We start from the raw sequence: 22,733 nt of genomic DNA, 5'->3' as shown, positions 1-22,733 counted from the left end.
CCGCGTTTCCTGACACTGATATTCTGATCAGAGAGCGCAATGACATCACGTCTGTACGCCCTCTGCCTAAACAGCCAAGTGCAGTGAGATGGAAGATGGGGACGACGAGGAGTCCTGACTAGTACAGGGATTCCATAGCGAGGAGACTGATTTCATTGTTTTCAATGTTGGGACAGCAATTTTTGGGGAGCACTATACTCTGGAGAATGATAGATGGGGCCCACCATACACTGGAACATTCCAAAGGTGGACATCAGACACTGGAGCAGCATGTACAGGGCCCATTATACACTAGAGCATTTGAAATAGGGCCCATTATGTATGGAGCATTATTTGGGCCCATAAGACAGTGGAGCTTCATCCATGGGGACCAACATATACTGTTGAAATATGTGAAGCTCATCATATACTGTTTCTAACATTATATGGGACCAATGATTCTGTAGGGAGAAATAGATGGGCCTCATTACTCTGTATAGCGCACTATGCGGTGGCCATAATACTGTATGGAGTAATATGCTGTCCGTTTTTGGAGCTATTGGAGAATTTTAAATGGATATCAGTCATGAGATGTAAAAAGTGAAGTATTTTTCATAGTACTATACCACTATTTCTCTGCCGTATCAGAGCATCATGAGTTGTGGTATGTGTTAAAGGGGCGCTCTTTGGCCCAGGGCACATGAAAACCTGGAGCCAGCCCTACCCCCCCGCAACTTTAGCCAAATAACCCCCATTTTTCAATGCGTAACTTGTATTATGAAGTAAATAAAGGGTGACAAGCTTCAGGAATAAGAATTTATGGTTTTGGCATTCAAATGGCCACTGTAAGTGTGTTTCCTGTCCTCTTCTCACTCCCGACTTTTCTTCTCCATTGACTTACATTGGGTTTCGTGTTTCGGTCTGAACGAAACACGACTTTTCCCTTTAGTCAGCCGATTTCACTCGACCCGACTTTTGAGAAAGTCGGGTTTCGCGAAACCCGACTCGACCCGAAAAAAGGCAAAGTCGCTCATCTCTAGCCCACACTTCTGAGGATTGTCATTGGCTGAATCAAATCAAACTGGCTCACAGCATTATGGGAACTTCCGATTCCGGTATTCGATATGCAAAAAGTATCAGAACTCAGTATCAGAATTCCGATACCGCGAATATCGGCCGATACCCGATATTTGCGGTATCGGAATGCTCAACACTAGTCAGAATTGCTCCTGACTTGGGTTACCTGTTATGAAAAGAAAGAATTAATTACCGTATATACTCGTGTCTAAGCCGACCTGAGTATAAGCCGACCCCCTAATTTTGCCACAAAAACTGGGAATAAAAGGGTTAACGGTGGTCCAAAACGATGCTCCATAGATAAATACCCCCATAAAATGCTGCAAAAGGGTTAATGGTGGCCCAACAAGATGCTCCAAGGATAAATACCCCCATATATTGCTGCACAAGGGTTAATGGGTGGCCCAAGTATATGCTCCATGGCCCAAGTATATGCTCCATACATAAATACCCCCATTGCTGCACAAGGGTTAATGGTGTCCCAAGTAGAAGCTTCATACATAAATACCCCCATATATTGCTGTATAAGTGTTAATGGTGTCCCAAGTAAATGCTCCATGCATAAATACCCCCCATATGCTGCACAAGGGTTAATGGTGGCCCAAGTAGATGCTCCATACATAAATATCCCCATATGCTGCACAAGGGTTAATGGTGGCCCAAGTAGAAGCTCCATACATAAATACCCCCCATATGCTGCACAAGGGTTAATGGTGTCCCAAGTAAATGCTCCTTACATAAATATCCCCATATGCTGCACAAGTGTTAATGGTGGCCCAAGTAGAAGCTCCATATATAAATACCCCCCATATGCTGCACAAGGGTTAAAGGTGTCCCAAGTAAATGCTCCATACATAAATACTCCCATATGCTGCACATGGGTTAATGGTGTCCCAAGTAGAAGCTCCATACATAAATACCCCCCATATATTGCTGCATAAGGGTTAATGGTGTCCCAAGTAAATGCTCCATGCATAAATACCCCCCATATGCTGCACAAGGGTTAATGGTGGCCCAAGTAGAAGCTCCATACATAAATACCCCCAATATGCTGCACAAGGGTTAATGGTGGCCCAAGTAGAAGCGCCATACATAAATACCCCCATATGCTGCACAAGGGTTAATAGTGGCCCAAGTAGAAGCTCCATACATAAATACCCCCCATATGCTGCACAAGGGATAATGGTGGCCCAAGTAGATGCTCCATACATAAATATCCCCCACATGCTGCACAAGGGTTAATGGTGGCCCAAGTAGAAGCTCCAGGCATAAATACCCCCATATGCTGCACAAGGGTTAATAGTGGCCCAAGTAGAAGCTCCATACATAAATACCCCCCATATGCTGCACAAGGGTTAATGGTGGCCCAAGTAGAAGCTCCATACATAAATACCCCCATATGCTGCACAAGGGTTAATGGTGGCCCAAGTAGAAGCTCCATACATAAATACCCCCATATGCTGCACAAGGGTTAATAGTGGCCCAAGTAGAAGCTCCATACATAAATACCCCCCATATACTGCTGCATAAGGGTTAATGGTGTCCCAAGTAAATGCTCCATGCATAAATACCCCCATATGCTGCACAAGGGTTAATGGTGGCCCAAGTAGAAGCTCCATACATAAATACCCCCTGTTATGATTGAGTGACCGTAGGAGGCAGACACAAAAATAGAAGCTATGTCCAGAAAACCAGAGGAGCTGGCAACTATCCGATTGCAGACCCCTGAACCTATCAACACAACTAGCAGTAGCCGTGGGGGGTTCCTACGGTGCCCTAGACCCCTCGAACACAGCCGGAAAATTACATAGCCTAAAGATAGAAAGAGAAATCTAAACTGCCCCAGAGCAGACCCCAAAGCAAAAGGCAGCCCCCAACATATGACGGTGAAGCAAGATGAAAAAACACTGACACAGATAGAAAGATAGGCTGAGCAAACGTTGGGGCCCAATCTAATCTAAACAGGAAAGGAAAGGAAAGCTGCTATCTGCAATCAGCAAAAAACCTAATCAAAAACATAGGCCAGCAAGCTGAAATAGAAAAAGACCCTGAAGCAACTAAGCTTCAAAACTAAATCAGCACTCTGGTATTTTCAGGAGACAGAGCTAAGGAGTTCAGCTCACCCCAGCAGGGGATGGCTGAAATCCAGAAAAAACAAAGCAAGGCACAAATGAAAGAAGCAAGGAAGAAAAACTTAGCTTTAGCAGAGCAGGAATTCAGACTGGACTCCAAGGATACCACAGAGAAATCACCCGCAGGGAGAATGGGCGTATGCAGCCTTATATCCAGTCTGTGACTCCACTCAGCCAGTCATCATCATTAATCTCAGGTGTCTGATAATCAGACTCACTACCTCTCCTTGCAAGAAGAGGGAGTTCCTCGGGCCTCAGTGATGCAGGGGAAAATGAACTCACAACAGTACCTCCCCCTTGAGGAGGGGTCACCGAACCCTCAACCACGCCACCAGGGCGATCAGGGTGTGCCTGATGAAAGGCACGCACCAGTCTTTTAGCATGAACATCAGAGGCAGAGACCCAGGAATTATCCTCCTGACCATAACCCTTCCACTTAACCAAATACTGGAGTCTCCGTCTAGCCAGACGAGAATCCAGTACTTTCTCTACCTCATATTCAATGTTACCTTCAACCAATACAGGGTCTGGAGGTGCCACTCCCGAAACAACAGGTTCAACAAATCTCTTCAACAAGGACTTATGAAACACATTATGGATTTTAAATGTGACAGGAAGAGCCAAACGAAAAGAGACCGGATTAATAATCTCCAAAATCTTGTAAGGTCCAATAAATCTAGGCTTAAATTTAGGAGAAGCCACCTTCATAGCAATATTTTTTGATGATAACCACACCAAATCACCAACCTTAAACTGGGGACCAATGGTCCTATGTCGGTTGGAAAACCGCTGGGCCTTTTCCTGGGAGAGAGATAACTTATCCACCACTTGGTCCCAAATCTGATGCATTCTCTCCACCACAGTGTCAACCCCTGGGCAGGCAGACGGCTCCACCTGCCCTGAAGAAAATCGAGGATGAAACCCAAAGTTACAAAAAAAGGTGACATCAAAGTGGCAGAACTAGCTCTGTTATTTAAAGCAAATTCGGCCAAGGGTAAAAATGAAACCCAATCATCCTGATCAGCGGAAATAAAACATCTCAAATATGACTCCAAGGTCTGGTTTGTTCTCTCTGCCTGTCCATTGGTCTGAGGGTGAAAGGCAGAGGAGAAGGACAACTGAATTCCCAGCTTGGAACAGAAAGTTCTCCAAAATCTAGACACAAACTGAACTCCTCTGTCAGACACAATGTTCTCAGGAATCCCGTGCAAGTGAACTACCTGTTGCAAAAACAGGGGCACCAACTCAGAGGAAGACGGCAACTTAGGGAGTGGTACAAGATGAACCATCTTAGAGAACCTATCACAAATCACCCAAATAACAGTCATCCTTTGAGAGACAGGCATATCGGAGATGAAATCCATTGAAATATGGGTCCATGGCCTCTTGGGGACAGGCAAAGGCATCAACAACCCACTAGAGCGGGAGCATGATTTAGACCGGGAGCACGTCCCACATGACTGCACAAAATTCCTGACATCACGAGACAAGGAGGGCCACCAAAAAGACCGACTCACAAGATCTCTAGTACCAAAAATACCTGGATGACCAGCCAAAGCAGAGCAATGAACTTCAGACATCACTCTCTTCTTCCACTGGTCAGGAACATACAACTTTCCACTGGGACAATGCTCAGGCTTGTCTCTCTGGAATTCTTCCAGAGCACGTCTCAAATCGGGCGAGATGGCAGAAAGAACTACCCCTTCGCCTAAGATGGTAGCAGGTTTGGTCACCACAGGAGAATCAGCAAAGAAACTCCTAGAGAGAGCGTCTGCCTTGACATTCTTAGTTCCAGGAAGAAAAGAAACCACAAAATCAAAACGTGTAAAAAACAAGGCCCACCTAGCCTGTCTAGGGTTCAAGCACTTAGCCGACTCTAGATAAATCAAATTCTTGTGGTCGATGAGGACCACGACTTGATGCTTAGCTCCCTCCAACCAATGTCTCCACTCCTCAAATGCCCATTTCATGGCCAACAGTTCCCGATTCCCCACGTCGTAGTTACGTTCAGATGGAGAGAACTTTCGGGAAAAGAAAGCGCAGGGATTCATTTTAGATGTTACAGGATCCTTTTGGGACAAAACAGCTCCTGCACCAATCTCAGAAGCATCCACCTCTACCTGGAACGGGAGTGAGACATCAGGTTGCCGCAAAACCGGGGCGGAGGTGAATCTTCGCTTCAACTCCTTAAAGGAAGAAACAGCCTCCGGAGACCAATTTAACACATCAGCACCCTTCTTAGTCAAATCAGTCAATGGCTTGGCAATACTAGAAAATTTTGCTATAAATTTCCGATAAAAATTAGCAAAACCCAAAAACTTCTGGAGGGCCTTCAAAGAAGTGGGCTGAACCCAATCATAAATGGCCTGTACCTTGACTGGATCCATTTCAATAGTTGACGGAGACAAAATAAATCCCAAAAATGAAATCCTCTGTACCCCAAAAGGCATTTAGATCCCTTGACATACAGGGAATTCTCCCTCAAGATCCGGAACACAGTCCGAACATGTTCCACATGAGAATCCCAATCCTTGGAGAAGATCAAAATATCATCCAGATAGATAATCAAAAATTTATCGACAAAATCTCGGAAAATATCGTTCATGAAGCACTGGAAGACAGAAGGGGCATTAGTGAGCCCAAAAGGCATCACCAGGTACTCAAAATGTCCCTCCGGAGTATTAAACGCTGTCTTCCATTCATCCCCATGCTTAATGCGAATAAGATTATACGCCCCCCTGAGGTCAAGCTTGGTAAACCAGCAAGCACCTTTAACTCTAGAGAATAGATCCGAAATCAGGGGTAAAGGATACTGATATTTGACAGTAATCTTGTTGAGGGCACGATAATCAATACAAGGTCTTAATGATCCATCCTTTTTGGCTACAAAAAAAAAACCAGCACCTAAGGGTGAAGAGGATGGTCTAATATGACTAGTGTTGAGCATTCCGATACCGCAAGTATCGGGTATCGGCCGATACTTGCTGTATCGGAATTCCGATACCGACTTCCGATATTTTTTCAATATCGGAATTCGGCATCGGAATCGGAAGTTCAAAGTTGATTGACAGACTGCCGTCATCATGATGCGCGGTGTGTGCGCATCATGATGCGCCGTCATTTCGGGCCTTCCGGGGGTCTCTGCCGGCCTGCCGGGGGGCTGTGCCGGCCTGCCGGGGGGCTGTGTGGACTGCCCGGGGTCTGTACCGGCCTGCCGGGGGGCTGTGCCGGCCTGCCGGTGGTCTGTGCACCCTGTGGGGGTCTGTACCGGCCTGCCGGGGGGCTGTGCCGGCCTGCCGGTGGTCTGTGCACCCTGTGGGGGTCTGTACCGGCCTGCCGGGGGGCTGTGCCGGCCTGCCGGTGGTCTGTGCACCCTGTGAGGGTCTGTACCGGCCTGCCGGGGGGCTGTGCCGGCCTGCCGGGGGGCTGTGCTGATGTCCAGGGGTCTGTGCAAGCATCGTCCGATGGGACTACAAGTCCCATCGGGCGATGCCTGCTACCATGACAGTGATTGACACATTAGCCAATGATGGGACAGTAGTAGTCCCATCATCCGGCTAATGTGTTAAATGTTAAAAAAAAAAAATACTACATACATACTACATACATGCTACATACATGCTACATACATACTGCATGCTACATACATACATACTACATACATACTACATGCATGCTACATACATACTACATGCATGCTACATACATACTACATGCATGCTACATGCATACTACATGCTACATACATACCACATACATACTACATACATACTACATATATACTACATGCATGCTACATACATACTACATGCTACATACATACCACATACATACTACATACATGCTACATACTACATACATACTACATACATACTACATGCATGCTACATACATACTACATGCATGCTACATACATACTACATGCATGCCACATACATACTACATACATACTACATGCTACATACATACCACATATATACTACATACATACAATACATTCATACAATACATACATAGACATACAGTACATATAACATAGAGTAACATACTTACCAATACTTGTCACATTGTTCCCCGAAGCCATTGTCTTTTCCGGAATAAATATTAACATAACAAACCACAAAAATACTCACCCACGATCCGAAGCAGTCCACGAGTGTGTCCCACGACGATCTTGGGTAGAGAACTGCAGCATCAGATGATGCTGCCGTTCTCTACGGGCTGCAGGAATCCAATGACGGAAGGTAGGTATCCTTCCGCACTGTATTCCTCCGCCACTTAAAAAAAAAAAAGTCCCTAGTCTCACTTTATGCCATTGCTGCGTGGGAAATTCCCACACAGTAATGGCATAAAGTGAGACTAGGGACTTTTTTTTTTTTTAAGTGGCGGAGGAATACAGTGCGGAAGGATACCTACCTTCCGTCATTGGATTCCTGCAGCCCGTAGAGAACGGCAGCATCAGCTGATGCTGCAGTTCTCTACCCAAGATCGTCGTGGGACACACTCGTGGACTGCTTCGGATCGTGGGTGAGTATTTTTGTGGTTTGTTATGTTAATATTTATTCCGGAAAAGACAATGGCTTCGGGGAACAATGTGACAAGTATTGGTAAGTATGTTACTCTATGTTATATGTACTGTATGTCTATGTATGTATTGTATGAATGTATTGTATGTAGTATGTACGTAGTATATATGTGGTATGTATGTAGCATGTAGTATGTATGTAGTATGTATGTAGCATGCAGTATGTATGTAGCATGCATGTAGTATATATGTAGTATGTATGTAGCATGTAGTATGTATGTAGCATGCATGTAGTATATATGTAGTATGTATGTAGCATGTAGTATGTATGTAGCATTCAGTATATATGTAGTATGTAGCATGTAGTATGTATGTAGCATGCATGTAGTATATATGTAGTATGTAGCATGTATGTAGCATGCATGTAGTATGTATGTAGCATGCATGTAGTATGTATGTGGTATGTAGTATGTATGTAGCATGCATGTAGTATATATGTGTTATGTATGTAGCATGTAGCATGCATGTAGCATGTATGTAGTATATATGTGGTATGTATGTAGCATGTAGTATGTATGTAGCATGCAGTATGTATGTAGCATGTAGTATATATGTAGCATGCAGTATGTATGTAGCATGCATGTAGTATATATGTAGTATGTATGTAGTATATATGTAGTATGTATGTTGCATGTAGTATTTATGTAGTATGAATGTAGCATGTATGTAGTATGTAGTATGAATGTAGTATGCATGTTGTATGTATGTAGCATGTATGTAGCATGTAAATTTTTTTTTTTTTACATTCAACACATTAGCCAGATGATGGGACTACTACTGTCCCATCATTGGCTAATGTGTCAATCACTGTCATGGTAGCAGGCATCGCCCGATGGGACTTGCAGTCCCATCGGACGATGCCTGCACAGACCCCCGAAGCCTGCACAGACCACCGGCAGGCCGGCACAGCCCCCCGGCAGGCCGGCACAGCCCCCCGGAGCCTGCACAGACCACCGGCAGGCCGGCACAGCCCCCCGGAGCCTGCACAGCCCCCCGGCAGGCCGGCACAGCCCCCCGGCAGGCCGGCACAGCCCACCGGCAGGCCGGCACAGCCCACCGGAGCCGGCACAGACCCCCTGGCAGGCCGGCACAGCCCCCCGAAAGGCCCGTACAGACCCCAGAGAGGCTGTACAAGGGCAGGAAAGGGTTTTTCTTATTCCGATACCGGAAGTCCCATAGACTTGAATGGGACTTCCGGTATCGGAATCGGCGATACCGATACTTTTTTTAAAGATCGGCCGATACCATCCGATACGATACTTTGAAGTATCGGACTGTATCGCTCAACTCTAAATATGACCCTTCTCCAATGCCTCCTTAATATAGGATCGCATAGCCTCGTGCTCAGGTACAGATAAATTGAAAAGCCGACCCTTGGGGAATTTACACCCCGGGTTCAGCTCAATAGCACAGTCATAACTCCTATGAGGAGGCAAAGACGCAGACTCATTCTCACTAAATACATCATAAAAGTCAGCCAAATAGTCAGGAACATCATGTGACTGGGGAGAGGTGGAGAAAACAGGAGCATCACTAAGGGCACACCGACAACCCCAACTCACCACAGACAAAGATTTCCAATCCAGAACTGGATTATGGATTTGTAACCAGGGAAACCCCAGAACAATGGTATCATGCAGATTATGCAACACCAAAAATCTGCAATTTTCCTGATGGTCTGGGGCGACCCGCATCACCACCTGGGTCCAAAACTGAGGTTTATCTTTAGCCAAAGGAGTAGCATCAATCCCCCTCAAAGGGATAGGCATCCGCAGAGGTGTCATAGGAAATCCACAACGTTTAGCAAAATCCAAGTCCATTAGGTTTAGAGCTGCTCCCGAATCCACAAATGCCTTGGCGGCAAATGTGGACAGGGAGCAGATCAGAGTAATAGCCAGAAGAAACTTACGTTGAACACCACCAACAGAAAACGTGTGTGCAAAGCGTTTCTCTCATTTAGGACAGACAGAAATAATATGCGAGGCATCTCCACAGAAAAAGCACAACTTATTACGCCTTCTGAACTCCTGACGCTGCTCTCTGGAGAAAACTCTATCACATTGCATAGGTTCAGTCATTTGTTCAACAGGTGGCAACACCTCTCGTGCAGTTTTGCGTTCCCGCAAACGCCGATCAACCTGAATGGCTAATGACATAAAATCGTCAAGACCAGAGGGAACAGGAAATCCCACCATAGTATCTTTTACGGCTTCTGACAAACCCTTCCGAAAGAGAGCAGCCAAGGCATTATCATTCCAAGTAGTAAGTACCGCCCACTTTCGGAATTTTTGACAGTACAATTCTGCAGAATCTCGACCCTGATTCAATGCCAGCAGGGTCTTTTCAGCCTGATCAATGGCATTAGGTTCGTCATACAACAAGCTCAAGGCTTGAAAAAATGCATTCACATTAGTCAGAATAGGATCATCTGGTTTCAAAGAAAACGCCCATTCCTGGGGATCGCCACGCAGCAAAGAGATGACAATTTTAACCTGCTGCGCGGAGCTCCCTGACGAGTTAGGCTTCAAGGCAAAAAATAATTTACAATTATTTTTGAAATTCAAAAATTTAGACCGATCACCACAAAATACATCAGGTGTAGGAATCTTTGGTTCAGCAGCATGTGAATGAGCAAGGTAGGCGGAAATTCCCCGCACTTCCGCAGCGAGCTGCTCCACACGATCAGACAATTGCTTTATCTCCATGGAGAGAAAAAAAAAATTCCCCCTACGGCCTCAGAGATATAGGGGAAAAAATATACACACTTTTTTTTTGCAATTCTTTCCTGCTATTGAGTACCCTAGGATCTGCGGTCAGGCGGGTGATTCTGTTATGATTGAGTTACCGTAGGAGGTAGACACAAAAATAGAAGCTACATCCAGAAAACCAGAGGAGCTGGCAACTATCCGATTGCAGACCCCTGAACCTATCAACACAACTAGCAGTAGTCGTGGGGGGTACCTACGGTGCCCTAGACCCCTCGAACACAGCCGGAGGACTATATAGCCTAAAGATAGAAAGGGAAATCTAAACTGCCCCAGAGCAGCCCCCAACATATAATGACGGTGAAGCAAGATGAAAAAACACTGACACAAATAGAAAGATAGGCTGAGCAAACGTTGGGGCCCAATCTAATCTAAACAGAAAAGGAAAGGAAAGCTGCTGTCTGCAATCGGCAAAAAACCCTATCAAAAACATAGGCCAGCAAGCTGAAATGGAAAAAGACCCTGAAGCAACTAAGCTTCAAAACTAAATCAGCACTCTGGTATTTTCAGAAGACAGAGCTAAGGAGTTCAGCTCACCCCAGCATGGAATGGCTGAAATCCAGAAAAAACAAAACAAGGCACAAATGCAAAAAGCCAGGAGGAAAAACTTAGCTTTAGCAGAGCAGGAATTCAGACTGGACTCCAAGGATACCACAGAGAAATCACCCGCAGGGAGGAATGGGCGTATGCAGCCTTATATCCAGTCTGTGACTCCACTCAGCCAGTCATCATCATTAATCTCAGGTGTCTGATAATCAGACTCACTACCTCTCCTTACCAGAAGAGGGAATTCCTCGGGCCACAGTGATGAAGGGGAAAATGAACTCACAACACCCTGTTTAAAATATATGCCCTGTAGGTAACTATTTTTTTTTAGAAAACTGGTGTCAATAACTTGTATAAGATACTCCAGCAAAATTTTACAGTAGCCCAGAAATGGCAGAATCTTCTGTGCACTCAGATGTGATCTCTGTGACGGCCAAACCCCTGTTTAACCCCTTAACCCCCAAGGGTGGTTTGCACGTACAATTCTGACCACTGTCCCTTTATGAGGTAATAACTCTGAAACGCTTCCCGGTGATCCTGACACTATTTTCTATTGACATATTGTACTTCATGCTAGTGGTAAAATTTAATTCATATAACTTGCGTTTATTTGAGGAAAAAAACGGAAATTTGGTGAAAATTTTGAAAATTTTGCAATTTTCCAACTTTGAATTTTTATGCCTTTAAATCACAGAGATACGGCACACAAAAAACTTAATAAGTAACATTTCCCACATGTTTACTTTACATCAGCACAATTTTGGAACCAAAACTTTTTTTTGTTACTAAGTTATAAGGGTTAAAAGTTGACCAGCGATTTCTCATTTTTGCAACACCATTTTATTTTTACGGACCACATCACATTTGAAGCCACTTTGAGGGTTCTATATGATAGAAAATACAAAAAAGTGACACCATTCTAAAAACTGCACCCCTTAAGGTGCTCAAAACCACATTCAAGAAGTTTATTAACCCTTCAGGTGTGTCACAGAAATTTTTTGAATATTTAAAAAAAATGAACATTTAACTTTTCTTCACAAAAAAAATACTTCAGGTTCAATTTTTTTTATTTTACCAAGGGTAACAGGAGAAATTGGACTGCAAAAGTTATTGTGCAGTTTGTCCTGAGTACGCTGATACCTGATATGTGGGGGGAACCACTGTTTCGGCGCATGGCAGAGCTCAGAAGGGAAGGAGCGCCGTTTGACTTTTTCAATGCAAAATTGGCTGGAATTCAGATTGGACGCCATGTCACGTTTGGAGAGCCCCTGATGTACCTAAACAGTGGAAACCTCCCACAAGTGACCCCATTTTGGAAACTAGATCCCCCCAAGGAACTTATCTAGATATGTGGTGAGAACTTTGAACCCACAAGGGCTTCACAGAAGTTTATAACGTACAGCCGTACAATTAAAAAATCATATTTTTTCCAAAAAATGATCTTTTCACCCTCAATTCTTATTTTTCCAAGGGTAACAGGACCATAAAAGTTATTGTGCAATTTGTCCTGAGTAAGCTGATACCCCACATGTTGGGGTAAACCACTATTTGGGCGCATGGCAGAGCTCGGAAGGGAAGCAGCGCCATTTGACATTTTTGGCTGGAATTGAGATCGGACACCATGTCGCGTTTGGAAAGCCCCTGATGTGCCAAAACAGTGAACACCCCCCACAAATGACAGCATTTTGGAAACTAGACCCCCAAGGAACTTATCTAGATGTGTGGTGAGCACTTTAAACCCCCCAGTGCTTCACAGAAGTTTTTAACGCCCGGGCGTGAAAATAAAAAAATTGTATTTTTTCCACAAACATGATCTTTTAGTCAATTTTTTTATTTTCCCAAGGGGTACCAGGAGAAATTGGACTGCAAAAGTTGTTGTACAATTTGTCCTGAGTACGCTGATACCCCATATGTGGGAGAAAACTACTGTATGGGCACACATCGGGGCTCAGAAGGGAAGTAGTGACGTTTTGGAATGCAGACTTTGATGGAATGGTCTGCGGGTGTCATGTTGCTTTTGGAGAGCCCCTGATGTACCTAAACAGTGGAAACCCCGCACAAGTGACCCCATTTTGAAAAAAAGACCCCCTAAGGAACTTATTTATATGTGTGGTGACTCGTGAGCACTTTGAACCCCCCAGTGCTTCACAGAAGTTTATAACGACCGGGCATAAAAATAAAAAAATCGTATTTTTTCAACAAACATGATCTTTTAGTCCCCATTTTTTTATTTTCCCAAGGGTAACAGGAGAAATTGGACCCCAACAGTTGTTGTCCAATTTATCTTGAGTATGCTGATACCTCATATGTGGGAGAAAACTACTGTATGGGCACACATCGGGGCTGGGAAGGGAAGTAGTAACGTTTTGGAATGCAGACTTTGATGGAATGGTCTGCGGGTGTCATGTGCATTTGGAGAGCCCCTGATGCACCTAAACTATTGAAACTCCCCACAAGTGACCAGATTTTGGAAATTAGACCCCCACGGAACTTATCTAGATGTGTGGTGACCACTTTGAACCCCCAAGTGCTTCACAGAAGTTTATAACGCCCGGGCGTGAAAATAAAAAAATATTTTTTTTCCACAAACATGATATTTTTGCCCCCAATTTTTTATTTTCCTAATGGTAACAGGAGAAATTGGACCTCAAAAGTTGTTTTGCAATTTGTCCTGAGTAGGCTGATACCTATATGTGGGGGTAAAACAGTTTGGGCGCATGGCAGAGCTTGGAAGGGAAGGAGCACCATTTGACTTTTTCAACGCAAAATTGGCTGGAATTGAGATCAGACGCCATGTTGCATTTGGAGAGCACCTGATGTGCCCAAACAGTGGAAACCCCCCAATTATAACTCCAACCCTAACCCCAACACACCCCTAGCCCTAGCCCTAACCCTAATGGGAAAATGGAAATAAATAAATTTTCTTTTAATTTTATTATTTTTTCCTAACTAAGGGGGTGATAACGGGGAATTTGATTTACTATTTATAGCGGGTTTTTATTTTTGGCAGCTGTCGCACGCTAAAAGACGCTTTTCATTGTAAAAATAGTTTTTGCATCACCACATATTGAGAGCTATAATTTTTCCATATTTTGACGCACAGAGTCATGTGAGGTCTTATTTTTGGCAGGACGAGTTGGCATTTTTATTAATATCATTTTCGGGCATGTGACATCTTTTGATCGCTTTTTATTCCAATTTTTGGGACGCAGAATGAACAAAAACCAACGTTTCATGAATTTCTTTTGGGGGTTGCGCTTACACCGTTCCGCGTGCGGTAAAATTGATAAAGCGCTTTTATTCTACGGGTCAGTACGGTTACAGTGATACTTTATTTAGGTCGTTTTTTTATGTTTTGGCGCTTTTATGCAATGAAAACAATTTTATATAAAAAATAATTATTTTTGCATCGCTTTATTCTGTGAGCTATAACTTTTTTATTTTTTTGCTAATGATGCTGTGTAGCAGCTCGTTTTTTGCGGGACCAGATGCCGTTTTCAGCGGTACCATGAATATTTATATGCGTCTTTTTGATCGCGCGTTATTGCACTTTTTGTTCGGCGGTATGATAATAAATCATTATTTTTCGCTTTGTTTTTTATTTTTTAAGGGGTTTGCTAAAGGGGTTAACTAATGGGACAGCTTTATAGGGTGGGTCGTTATGGACTCGGCAATACCAAATATGTGTACTTTTATTGTTTTATTTTTATTTCCAAAAAATGAATTTATTAGGGAATATTTATTTTTTTAATTTATTTAGCGATTTTTTAAAAATTATTTTTACACTTTTTTCTTTTTTTTTTTACTTTATTACATTGTCCCAGGGGGGACATCACTGTCATGTGACAGATCTCTGATCTGTCACATCACAGATCACTGTGATAGATCAGCGATCTGCCACAGGCACTGCACAAGGCTTCCTCCTTTCCTGCGCTTTGCAGGCATGAGGAAGCCAGCTCCCTGCAGGCCCCCGAAGGTCCCCGTCGCCATCTTGGATTCGGGGACCTGCAGGGATGGAGCCCCCCGCAGCAGCGCTGCACATTGCGCTGCTGTGGGGGGCTCAGGGAAGCAAGGAGGGAGCCCCTCCCTGCCGATGCTTCCCTTTAACCCCCGGTACACCGCGATCGTGTTTGATCGCAGTGTGCAAGGGGTTAACGTGTCGGGGGCGGTCCATGACCACCCCTGACACATTATCACAGCTGACACCTGGCACAATCAGCTGACACCCGGCCGCGATCAGCGGCGCTCACCACGTGGGCGCCGCTGATCACTGTGACGTACTATCCCATCCATGGGAATGAAGTCCCAGGGCACATGGACGGGATAGTACGTCACTTGACAGAAAGGGATTAAAATAGCTGGATTTTCATGTTGTAATATGGAAAGGATCTGACTGTATTCTGCAATGCCAACAAGCAAATGGAGCAAAAAAAGTGTGCTTTGGATTGCATTTGTAGAAAATAATCAGGATTAAGGTGCAAAAAAAAATTTCCTGGCCACTGATACCTGGAGCTACAGTGGGGAAAAAAAGTATTTAGTCAGTCAGCAATAGTGCAAGTTCCACCACTTAAAAAGATGAGAGGCGTCTGTAATTTACATCATAGGTAGACCTCAACTATGGGAGACAAACTGAGAAAAAAAAATCCAGAAAATCACATTGTCTGTTTTTTTTTCCATTTTATTTGCATATTATGGTGGAAAATAAGTATTTGGTCAGAAACAAAATTTCATCTCAATACTTTGTGATATATCCTTTGTTGGCAATGACAGAGGTCAAACGTTTTCTGTAAGTCTTCACAAGGTTGCCACACACTGTTGTTGGTATGTTGGCCCATTCCTCCATGCAGATCTCCTCTAGAGCAGTGATGTTTTTGGCTTTTCGCTTGGCAACACGGACTTTCAACTCCCTCCAAAGGTTTTCTATAGGGTTGAGATCTGGAGACTGGCTAGGCCACTCCAGGACCTTGAAATGCTTCTTACGAAGCCACTCCTTTGTTGCCCTGGCGGTGTGCTTTGGATCATTGTCATGTTGAAAGACCCAGCCACGTTTCATCTTCAATGCCCTTGCTGATGGAAGGAGGTTTGCACTCAAAATCTCACGATACATGGCCCCATTCATTCTTTCATGTACCCGGATCAGTCGTCCTGGCCCCTTTTGCAGAGAAACAGCCCCAAAGCATGATGTTTCCACCACCATGCTTTACAGTAGGTATGGTGTTTGATGGATGCAACTCAGTATTCTTTTTCATCCAAACACGACAAGTTGTGTTTCTACCAAACAGTTCCAGTTTGGTTTCATCAGACCATAGGACATTCTCCCAAAACTCCTCTGGATCATCCAAACTTCAGACGGGCCCGGACATGTACAGGCTTAAACAGTGGGACACGTCTGGCACTGTAGGATCTGAGTCCATGGTGGCGTAGTGTGTTACTTATGGTTGGCCTTGTTACATTGGTCCTAGCTCTCTGCAGTTCATTCACTAGGTCCCCCCGCGTGGTTCTGGGATTTTTGCTCACCGTCCTTGTGATCATTCTGACCCCACGGGGTGGGATTTTGCGTGGAGCACCAGATCGAGGGAGATTATCAGTGGTCTTGTATGTCTTCCATTTTCTAATTATTGCTCCCACAGTTTATTTCTTCACTCCAAGCTGGTTGGCTATTGCAGATTCAGTCTTCCCAGCCTGGTGCAGGGCTACAATTTTGTTTCTGGTGTCCTTTGACAGCTCTTTGGTCTTCACCATAGTGGAGTTTGGAGTCAGTGTCATGATCACATGTGTCAGGACGCAGATGTTTCCGCAAGGCGGACCCATAACATACGTGACCCTGGATACACCGCCTCCAGTGGGGCGCATTTAAATAATAATACGTGCAGGTGGATACGCCGCCTCCACCTGGCGAATTTAGGTATTACACGTTAATAAACATTCTGGAAACCCCGCCTCCAGTATGGCGAATTTAAATAATAAGAGGGACCTGGGAAACATTAACAATGGTGGGCCCTGCAATAGGGAAAAGGGAATTGGAGACCTCCTGAGCTCCCCTGAGCCAGTGTCCCTGCACTCTTAACGTTCCCTATGCCGGTTTCGCACCGGGCGCCGCACGCGTACCTCAACGCCCTAGCTCGCCCTGACCCTAAACCCTCACTAGGGAATAGGTCGGTGCGGAAACTAATCCCACCACTGCACTAATAACACACATGAGGAAAGAGACAATACAGGGGAAACACCACTTAGCTTTGCTCTGTTGCGTGCGCTCCTAGCAACAGAGCCCTCCACCTGAGTGCATCTTCTCCTCCACCTGGATCCATCACCATAACAGGATCCTTCACCTTAGTGCAGCCTCAGAGCAGAGTCCAACACCAGTTGCAGCTGCTTAGAACCAGAGTCCCAAGGACGAGTTCAGCTGCTGACACGAAGTCGAGCATGCTTGAGTCCAGCTCAGCGGCCAAGTCCCACATGGTGAGTGCCACTCTCCATAGTCGCCACTCCACCAGCCCATGCAGACACTTCCCGCTGACACCATCACTGCGACCCCACCACGCCATGCCAGCCCTTCGTCCAGACACCATAGCTGCAACACGTCCCCCCTGGCTAAGCTGCGCAGGACTCCTCACCAGCTCCATCCTTCATCCAGGCTCTCCAAAAACAGAGTGGGCACAAACTCACAATATCACAGGCAGCGAGTGAACCCCCTGAGCACACCTTTATAGGGTGTCACACCTGATCCATAATTAAGTGCAAAAAACCCTAAAGTGCAATACCACTCACCACCACCGGGGACAGTCAAGACACCTTGGAACTTTCCAAAGTAAAAAAAGTTCACTTTGCATTTAATACCGCCAGATCCAACACAGGATCATGACAGTCAGACTGTTTGAGGGTGTGCACAGGTGTCTTTTTATACTGATAACAAGTTTAAACAGGTGCCATTACTACAGGTAATGAGTGGAGGAAAGAGGAGACTCTTAAAGAAGAAGTTACAGGTCTGTGAGAGCCAGAAATCTTGATTGCTTGTTTCTGACCAAATACTTATTTTCCACCATAATATGCAAATAAAATGAAAAAAAAAACAGACAATGTGATTTTCTGGATTTTTTTTTCTCAGTTTGTCTCCCATAGTTGAGGTCTACCTATGATGTAAATTACAGACGCCTCTCATCTTTTTAAGTGGTGGAACTTGCACTATTGCTGACTGACTAAATACTTTTTTTCCCACTGTATATATTCCATAATTATCTGTAATAGGCAACATCAGCAGACAGTAATGGAATGGACCCTCTTGTTGTATGCAAAGAAGTATGCCACATACACTGCCTTCCTACCTAGCACTCATATCTATCTACACGGTAATTAGTCCTCAGAAAGACTGATGGTTTAGATGGATTTGTGTATTCAATATGGTATACCTACACTAAAGGGGGTTTTACACTAAGCAATATCGCTAGCAATATCGCTAAAACGTCACTGGTTTTGCTAGTGATATCGCTATGTGTGATACTTACCAACGACCGGCTCCCCCGCTGTCCATCGCTGATCGCGCGAGAATGTCCGGCTCCATTTCTCGTCGGGCGCTTCCTGCTGAGACTTCCTGCTGTGACGTCCAGCGACGCGTGGAGGCGGGCGGGAGGACGCCAGGATCGCTGTGTGTGAATGGTAAGTATCGTGCGCTGCGTCGCTGCTGCATCGCTGTGAGATCTTTCTGTATGAAAGCTCACTAGCGATCATTTAGCGATGCACCAGCGATCCTGACCGGGTCGGATCGCTGGTTGGATCGCTGGTGCATCGCTAAATGTAAAAGGGCCTTAACTTATACACCACCAAATCTGTCCCTATCTCTGCAGAAGCTCTCCCTACACTGCCTGAGTCCAGAGCAGACTGATGAGCAGGGCGGCGCCCGGTCTGCTATAGACCTGATGACGTTGTGCGGCCAGTCAATCACTGTAATGCCACAACCAACATGGCTGCGGCATTACAGTGCGTGGCAGACAATCCCTGCACGTTGATTGGCTCTGTAAGCAGTGAGATGCTCGGGCGAGCACCGAGCACTTCCCAGCATGCTCGCTCATCACTAAAAAGCTCCAGTTTACAAAATGTAGCATGATACCATTTTTTTATTTTGATTGATGGTTTCATGGCAATGATCGGCAACAGTGATCGCGATTGCAGGGCCAGAATATGTTAAAGGGTTTTTTAACCCTTTAACCACTTAAATGCTGCTTTCTCGATAGATGGCTCTATTTAATGGGTTACTCAGACCTGATCGGTTACGAAACTGGTCGAGGTCGATATTGCTGGGTCTCCACTGTCACATATAGCTGGTACTTGCAGGAATTTCGGCTGCTGGGGAGTGGGCTTTTTAATTATTCCCATTTTAAAAAGGCAATGAGGCTGCCATTTTAACACGTTTTGGGGGCATTAAGGGGTTAAAAACACCAACAAATAAAGATTTGTTGTTGTCCTTTTCTCATAATGCACTCAAAGCGCAGATACTTGTATGAGTCAAGAAAAAGCATTAAAGTTATATGAATAAAATATGTATAAACTAATATTTCCGGATGTTTCAATAACAACTAAATTAATGATATTAAGATCAATTCTGTACTTGATAATTGCACTTAGCAGAAGTGTCTGATAAATTGGGACACAGAAGCGTATATATACGTATACAGTCATATGTAAAAGTTTGGGCACCCCTATTAATGTTAACCTTTTTTCTTTATAACAATTTTGGTTTTTGCAACAGCTATTTCAGTTTCATATATCTAATAACTGATGGACTCAGTTATATTTCTGGATTCAAATGAGGTTTATTGTACTAACAGAAAATGTGCACTCTGCATTTTAATAAAATTTGACCGGTGCAAAAGTATGGGCACCTCAACATAAAAGTGACATTAATATTTCGTAGATCCTCCTTTTGCAAAAATAACAGCCTCTAGTCGCTTCCTGTAGCTATTAATGAGTTCCTGGATCCTGGATCCTGGATGAAGGTATTTGTGACCATTCCTGTTTACAAAACAATTCCAGTTCAGTTAAGTTTGATGGTCGCCGAGCATGGACAGCCCGCTTCAAATCAACCCACAGATGTTCAATGATATTCAGGTCTGGGGACTGGGATGGCCATTCCAGAACATTGTAATTGTTCCTCTGCATGAATGCCTGAGTAGATTTAGAGCGGTGTTTTGGATCATTGTCTTGCTGAAATATCCATCCCCTGCGTAACTTCAACTTCGTCACTGATTCTTGCACATTATTGTCAAGAATCTGCTGATACTGAGTTGAATCCATGCGACTCTCAACTTTAACAAGATTCCCGGTGCCAACATTGGCCACACAGCCCCAAAGCATGATGGAACCTCCACCAAATTTTACTGTGGGTAGCAAGTGTTTTTCTTGGAATGCTGTGTTTTTTAGCCTCCATGCATAACGCCTTTTTGTATGACCAAACAACTCAATCTTTGTTTCATCAGTCCACAGGACCTTCTTCCAAAATGTAACTGGCTTGTCCACATGTGCTTTTGCATACCTCAGGTGACTCGGTTTGTGGCGTGCTTGCAGAAACGGCTTCTTTCGCATCACTCTCCCATACTGCTTCTCCTTGTGCAAAGTGCGCTGTATTGTTGACCGATGCACAGTGACACAATCTGCAGCCAGATGATGCTGCAGGTCTTTGGAGGTGGTCTGTGGATTGTCCTTGACTGTTCTCACCATTCTTCTTCTCTCCCTTTCTGATATTTTTCTTGGCCTGCCACTTCTGGGCTTAACAAGAACTGTACCTGTGTTCTTCCATTTCCTTACTATGTTCCTCACAGTGGAAACTGACAGGTTAAATCTCTGAGACAACTTTTTGTATCCTTCCCCTGAAAAGCTATGTTGATTAATCTTTGTTTTCAGATCATTTGAGAGTTGTTTTGAGGAGCCCATGATGCCACTCTTCATAGGAGAATCAAGTAGGAGAACTACTTGCAAGTGGCCACCTTAAATACCTTTTCTCATGATTTGATACACCTGGCTATGAAGTTCAAAGCTCAATGAGGTTACAAAACCAATTTAGTGCTTCAGGAAGTCAGTAAAAAGTAGTTAGGAGTGTTCAAATCAAGAAAATGATAAGGGTGCCCATACTTTTGCACCGGTCAAATTTCATTTAAATGCAGATTGCACATTTTCTGTTAGTACAATAAACCTCATTTGAATCCAGAAATATAACTGAGTCCATCAGTTATTAGATATATGAAACTGAAATAGCTGTTGCAAAAACCAAAATTGTTATAAAGAAAAAAGGTTAACATTAATAGGGGTGCCCAAACTTTTACATATGACTGTATATTTATATGTATCAGGGTGCCCCTTATATGATGCAAAATTTTATTGTTAAGGATTCTGATAAGCATACCCTATAAATGTTTCCATTTAGTCCTAAAAAATTTATGAAATATTATCTCCATAGGAAAACGTTAACATGTGACAACATGATGACAAAGTTACTACATGGAAACTTCTGTAGTATTAAGTCACTAAGCTATGATTTCACATTTCATGCAGTAAAGGAAAAAAGCGAGAAATTATTGGAATCGTCCGTTATTTATTATTTTACAGAAAATAAAGCATTAAATACTTATAAAAAATCATATCTTAATACGCTCCTAATATGTAATTAGGATACTTCCTTTATAAAGTTTCTTTCTTGCAGTCCTGGTACAACTTTCTGTGTTCTTGTACACAATATAACAAGAATAGTTTTGGTTCCTCCTCTGCAGTAATTAGACCCTGGAAGTCTTACAGCAACTTTACAGCCCTCTCAGATGCATCGCTCACTGCTATAAGGGATAATACACGATTTTTGGCCTCCGGAAGTGAGGAATTAGTCTTCCATGAAGACGGATCCTCTGGAGAAAACTATCATTGATCTTGAGACGAGAAAACAAATCTTTGCTCTTGTTTGATATAAAATCATCAATGTTTTTCTCAGAAATAAAAGAAAAAATGGTTAGCAAAAAAGTAGTAATGGAATAAAGAAACTTACCATACAGTGAGCAGCAAAGTTCTTCCTTCGATGGCATGCATCGTTTCCCATGGGCCGACATATATTCCTTCTTTTGTCACCTGTGGTGTAGTGACCACTGTGTCCACTAGGGGGCGCTGTATGGATGTCCCAGGAGAGTGGATGAATGGCAAGATACTGAATGACTGTTATGTATCTCAAAGTGGGTGGCATTGAGATGGAGATTTATGTGTGTGTTAATCAGCAGGGATACTGCTGAGGTGCTGGTTCAATGTGTCAGGGACTAGGTACCTACAAACCCACCCAGGGGGTGTGTTTAATAACGCTATTGTAAAGTGTATATGTGTGTGTGAAGGACCTGTGATGAGGTCAGAGTCATGTGACCTGGTGGGCATGGCTATGAAACTTATAATGTGGCCAGGGTGAGTCACATGGGGTGAATGCTGGGACCCGGTTGGTCCAGTGTGGAAGGTCCTGCTGAGATGGGGATTCCTGGCTAACAGCCTGTGGAGTGGCTGTGTGTAATGGCTGCCAGCACCTGTTAGTTCCCTGGAGGGAATGAATGTCTGCCGCATGATAAAGGAACCATGAGGCTACCCGGACGTGGGTGAGATAACTTAGGGCTAGGAAGCCTGCACATTGAACAC

General features: G+C 44.1%; 1 long non-coding RNA gene across 1 annotated transcript in view; it reads right to left on the bottom strand.

Moving 5' to 3' along the window:
• Window positions 1-22,472, bottom strand: part of LOC141052969 (uncharacterized) — an 81,654-nt gene extending 59,182 nt beyond the window's left edge. The window contains exon 1 of the long non-coding RNA XR_012220942.1: window positions 22,108-22,472. This is a non-coding gene — a long non-coding RNA (uncharacterized lncRNA). The remainder of the gene's footprint in view (window positions 1-22,107) is intronic.
• Window positions 22,473-22,733: the final 261 nt, after the last annotated feature.

Source organism: Dendrobates tinctorius, unplaced genomic scaffold (genome assembly GCF_039654945.1).
Source record: "Dendrobates tinctorius isolate UK_male_01 unplaced genomic scaffold, ASM3965494v1 ptg000164l, whole genome shotgun sequence".
Classification (NCBI taxonomy): Eukaryota; Metazoa; Chordata; class Amphibia; order Anura; family Dendrobatidae; genus Dendrobates; species Dendrobates tinctorius.
The sequence above is the reverse complement of the archived record's forward strand: the minus strand, read 5'-3'. Positions and strand labels throughout refer to the sequence as shown.